The sequence below is a fragment of the Sciurus carolinensis genome, chromosome 3, assembly GCF_902686445.1.
Source record: "Sciurus carolinensis chromosome 3, mSciCar1.2, whole genome shotgun sequence".
Classification (NCBI taxonomy): domain Eukaryota; kingdom Metazoa; phylum Chordata; class Mammalia; order Rodentia; family Sciuridae; genus Sciurus; species Sciurus carolinensis.
The window spans coordinates 53,842,054-53,847,943 of record NC_062215.1 but is presented as its reverse complement, the minus strand read 5'-3'; the positions used below and the strand labels follow the sequence as shown (position 1 = coordinate 53,847,943).

Below are 5,890 nucleotides of genomic sequence, written 5' to 3'. Positions count from 1 at the left end.
GTAAATGAAAATAAGTCTTTCTGTATGATTATCTACTGAAATTACTGAATTCAACTATAGCAAGGGAAATGAACCTCACCATGGGTCCCAAGGGTCCTGCACCGTGATCCGCTTACAGAACCAGTCAAAATTCAACAGGCCTTGTGTTTGCTCAGCTTCACCAGCATGAGGTGCCCCAGGTGTAAGGGAACATGAATCTCCTACTATTTTCTGTGGACCACAACATACCTCAGAGGCAAGTACCATGTCCTCAGGGAGGACAGTGGGTCTGCATGTCTTCAAGGAAGGTTGGCTCCTTTTACCCTTTGGAGAACACCCAGAGAGAGACCTGAACAGGCAGTGGTGCGGATGAACAGGGGCTCCAGTCTAGTGCTTCCAGTCACATCTTACCCATTCCTTACACCCAAGCAAATACTACTCGTTTTTTTTTTTTTTCTTTTTTTCCTCTCTTTTTTCACTTTCCTTTTTCCTGTCAGGCAACCCACCTGCGTACAATCTCATTCCCAAGTTCAGCTTCCCTTGCTTCTTCTTTCCACCAAGTAACATAACTTCCTTGTTTATGTGTTGTCACTTCCTTGTTCTATTACCCAGCACTCCAATCATTCACATACTAAACTTCATTCCACCTAACATCCACCATTATCCAAGATTTTGATATATCTATATCTATCTATATATATTGATATAAAATATATATATATGTAGATATACATTTATACATTTATTTACTTATATATTTATATAGAGATATCTACATATCTATATGCTACAAGCTTAGACCCTGGGCCTCCAAGGCCAAGGCTAAGATTGTGAAAGATGAACAACAATTGAGTGCAGAATGACAGAGATGCTGAAATACCTCATAGATAGGATGCAGACTGGGCAAACTCCTCATCGTGGCCACAGAAATGACCTCAGCCATCAGATATTCCCTTATCAGGTGTGACTGTAACTGGTGAACCTTGAAATTAGAGCTATGGACCCATGTCTTGGCTAGGAGCCAGGCCATGGGAAGATCTGAGGGCAGGAAGAGCAGAGGTGGAGGGCATCCATGTCGAGGTGGCTGGAGCTAGAGAAGGAGGGAGAATGGGAGCTAAGGACTGTGTGTCTAAGACCCTAAATGAATCATTGTCTAGGAGAAAAACACCTGGCTCCTCTTACCTGGATAACCATGGGTTAGAGTCTGCCATTAGGCTGTAACTTCAGCATAACCAAAGGGGTTGCCACATATCATTGCTTAAAAATGATGACATTTGGCTTGACCCCATCCAGCAGGGAATAATCAGCTTTAAACAGAGATCCAATGTAGGGTGAGGGTCAAGGACAGATAAAGGGATTGGAGTCAATCTGGACCTGCCCTTCTCTCATTTCTCAAGGTGGATCCTTCCTCTACCCATCCAGTCTTTTACTGTAAACACAAATCACTTTCTCCAGAACCAAAGCCCTGAATGAAAGTTTTTATGTCCAGTGTCTTCCATCATACTCTGAATCCTGTGAATTGATGTTACTGGCTTTCCACTATGTGCCACATTCCCAACCATTCCTGTTTGTAGCCATTATTCAAATGGAGCGCAAAATATTTCCTTTATCTCCTCTTTCAAAAAATAAGTCTAGTTCTCCAAGGCTTTGATCAGTCTTTTTGCTTTTCTCTCCAGAACCTTGAGCTCCTCTTGAGACTGAGGCTGAGGTCCATCTAATGAAGAAGTAAGTCAGGAAGGTGGAGGTGGAAGAGTAGAAAGGAAAGGAGACACAGGAGGAGATCAAACAGATGATGGTTTTGATAAAGAAATAATGTCCTCCTCCCCTCAGAACATTTGGCAATGTCTAAGGCCATTTTCAGTTGTCACAACTACCAGAACAGAGGATGGAACTTGGCTTCTAGAAGGTAAAAGTCAAGGATTGCTACTAGAATCCAACAATGCACAGGTGGTCCTCCACAGCAAATAATTCTCTGGTTTATAATTTTAATGGTGCCAAAGTTGAGAAACCCTAACTAAGTGTAGATGAAAGAAGGTACAGATAATGGAGGTGTATGTGAAGGAGATAAGGGGAGGAAGAGATGGGAGGAGCAGGAGGCAAAATGGTAGGCGGGTGTCTGGGGTGGTGAATGAACCGAGGGAGCACAGCAACTGAAGTTCCTTGTCCAGTTGTGTTTGCAAATCTTCTGTCCCTGGAGGCAGCACCAGCTGGGCTGGGAGGCTCATAGAATGCCTCAGGAGCATGGGCTTTGTGCCATTGAGGAACTGGTACCCAAAGAGTTCATCATCCTTCCAGGAATCACAGAACCACAGAACCACTCTGGGGACATCAGTTGACATATCATGAGCTCCTCATTGCACTGACATCAGTCTCCTATCCTCTCTCACCCCTCTTTTTCCAATCCCTGAGCTGGAAATCTATACATAGGTTTCAGCAGGTTGTGATAACTGACCAGCCAGGGCAGTCTTTCCATGTGGGAATATTTTTTTTTTGTAATCTTCCAGTCTTTGGACACAATTTGCAAGATCCAATATCCCCTTAATGGCCAAGTCCTTCAAACTTTGCAAAGAATGACAAGCAAGATCAATAAAAATCTCACCTTGCAACTGGGAAAGGAAGTGCCCAAACTCAATCCAGCACTCCCTTTTGAGATACTGGGGATTGAATTCATCTTGGTGCTCTACCAATGAATTATATCAGGAGACCTTTTTATTTTTTGGGACAGAGTCTTGCTCAGTTGCTGAGACTGGACTCAAGCTTGTGATCCTCCTGCCTTAGCCTCCAGAGTAGTTGGATTACTCGTGTGGGTCACCACGCAGACCCCACACTCACTGTTGTCAGAGAAGGGTGAAATCCAAATCCTTATCCTCTGGGAATCGCTCATTTCTGGGAAGGTCCCACTGTGTCTTCCCTGCTACTGGCAGGATTAACCTATCCTTCCAGGAGCCCCACCTGGAGGAAGAACACGGAGTTGGGAGTAAGCAGAGCAAGGGTTTTTCTAACTATAGTAGGGATTAGAAGCTTTCTGGGACTCACCAGTAAACCTTCCTTCTGTCCTCCAGTTCCTGTTCCCGATATTCCTTAAACAGGTTCTGAGGGTCATCACTCATAGACCATTCTGGGGGAGGGGGACACAAAGACAGGCATCCTCACTGAAACCGCTCATGACCAACCCCACAGCAGGGCCTTTCCATCATCCCTCTTCCTCAGTCCCACTCTTGCACTGTTCCCCTCTTCTTCCCTCTCATATCACAATACCCCCACCCTGTGTGACCCCACACAGTCACACCTGTGTCCCCAGAGTCTTCGTCTGTGCCTTTGGGTAGACAGTGAATTCCTTCATCCTGAATTCAACTATAGCAAGGGAAATGAACCTCACCACGGGTCCCAAGGGTCCGCACCGTGATCCGCTTACAGAACCAGTCAAAATTCAACAGGCCTTTGTGTTTGCTCAGCTTCACCAGCATGAGGTGCCCCAGGTGTAAGGGAACATCAATCTCCTACTATTTTCTGTGGACCACAACATACCTAAGAGGCAAGTACCGTGTCCTCAGGGAGGACAGTAGAGTCTGCATGCCTTCAAAGAAGGTTGGCTCCTTTTGCCCTTTGGAGAACACCCAGAGAGAGACCTGAACAGGCAGTAGTGCGGATGAACAGGGGCTCCAGTCTAGTGCCTCCAGTCACATCTTACCCATTCCTTACACCCAAGCAAATACTACTCGTTTTTTTTTTTTTTCTTTTTTTCCTCTCTTTTTTCACTTTCCTTTTTCCTGTCAGGCAACCCACCTGCGTACAATCTCATTCCCAAGTTCAGCTTCCCTTCGCTTCTGGCCTAAAGACTCCAAAGCCTGCGGGCTGCTCCTCCTCGCCTTGGCTCCCAGGGGCACCCATGGAGTCCCAAGTCTCTGTACAGCCGGTCACTGTCTGCACTGACCCTTCCCGGCAATGGCTGCAGCAGCTTCCCAAGGTCCGCCTCCTCGTGCTCGCCCACTAGCCACAGCTGCACCAGGTTGGTGGAGCCCGTCAAGAGAGAGTCTCCGGTGGTGATGTGGATCATGTACTTGCCCATCTAGCTTGAACTTGGGAGACAGTCAGCCCTTAAGAGGATCTGAGACCCAGCCCCCAGGGCACCACACCCAGACTAAATCCCCTGTTGTGTCTGGGTTGAAAGGGCCCCTCCTCTGACCTACAGGTTCCTTTCCCACTCTGATTCACTATATATGGTCTCTGCACCCAAGGTTTCCCCCAGCTACCCCAGAAGGGAAGCACTTGGCAATCACTTGGCAAGCCCAGTCATGCAGAAGATGACAGCTACAATACTAGGGTCACCCCCACCCAATTTTGGTGTGAAAATCAATGAGAAAACAATAGACTGCACATAAGGGGGATAGAATGTCTTGAAGTGTGGGAGTGTTTTTCCGTGGAAAGTGAGTAAGTCATCTTGGCAAAGATGCAGAGCTTTGTGCTGAGGACAAAGACAGGTAATACTGGACAGGTGAAGTCGATGTGTTTGTTGTCCACTCAGGAGCCAGGAGGGGGAGTTTGGAATTCCCTTCAGGTTCAGTCATGAAGATTCCCTTGGGTCATCCTGAAACAGGGTTTCCTGAGTCCTGCACCCCAGGCCGAGCACCCTTAATGTGCCCATGGGCATGTTCCCTTCAGAACTAATTCTTTCCTACCCCACCTCCAGGGTTTTCACTCTCCTCTCCTCCTGGCAAGTGCTGCCCAGGTACCCATCTTATCCATTCCATCTTTGCCTGTCTATGTCTATTCTCCCAGCCCTGAGCACTGCCACTTACCCTGGGCTTGCCTCTTTCCTGGACCTCCTGCTCTATAGTGCGCAAAACCCCTTGAATCCATGCCTTTTTGCATAAATGCTCCATCTCCACATATTGAAATAGTCCCTCAAAATAGGTGACTAAAGTGGGAATCTCAAAATATTTGTTTTAACCCTGACATCCTAAATGTAGAGTCATTCATGAATTCTTTTCTATAGGGCCAAAGCATTTTATTTGAGCATGGGTCCACAGAGAGCTCCCACAGTTCCTCCCTACATAAACCAGGTGAGTTGACATTTCTTTAAAATGAAGCTAAGCCCAAAAGGTTATTGTGGGGAAAATCACCAAATGCAGCATCTGTCTAGACCTTTAGAGTTTTCCCTAAACCTTTTACTCTTGTCTTGCCTACTCCTAGTCAGTAACTTGATAGTGATTTTTTAATGATTCCTGTTTATATAGTCATAAAGTATTCAATTTGACTTTAATAAAAACAATACCTATAAGTTTATACTGTTATTCCATCATTATTTTGTCTTTAAGTTGCATAATAGCAATAAGCAATATAACTGACATAAACAGTTTTGAGAGCTTACACAACTGTTCTTGATAAACAAATTTCAACTGATAGCGTTCAAAGTGATGAGGTTGTCATAAATTACCCTCCTTGCTGTGTGCATTTGGCATGCTGTGGGCATGCCTGTCTTTCTGGAGCTAATAAACAGTGTCAGTTACCTGATAAGTTGGCCAAGTGCATCTAAGATTCAGAAACTTTTACCTAAAGTCTAGTTTTTCTCTGATGCTTCCCTGTTCACTCCCATATCTCCCAATACTCAAGAATCCTGGGAAAGTAGTGGTCACAACCCTTCCTTCTTCCTCAGTAGTTATCTGTCAGTTACCCTGTTGTGAAGTTCATACCACTCACCACAAAAAGACCCTCTTTCCTTCCTCCTCACAATGAGAAACTCTCCTATGCACTCGTTGACTCCAATCTCTCACAACCTTTGACCTGTCAACTTCTTTCAGATCCTTCATTTCTATTTGGAAAAGTCCCTTCTTACACTATGGCAACATATTCCCTCCAGTGATCCTGCCTCTGAAACCCCTTTTTTTTCCAGATTTCAGATGCTCACAAT

General features: G+C 45.4%; 1 pseudogene; it reads right to left on the bottom strand.

Moving 5' to 3' along the window:
• Window positions 1-298: 298 nt before the first annotated feature.
• Window positions 299-4,048, bottom strand: LOC124979360 (polyunsaturated fatty acid (12S)/(13S)-lipoxygenase, epidermal-type-like; annotated as a pseudogene).
• Between the last annotated feature and the right edge of the window lie 1,842 nt (window positions 4,049-5,890).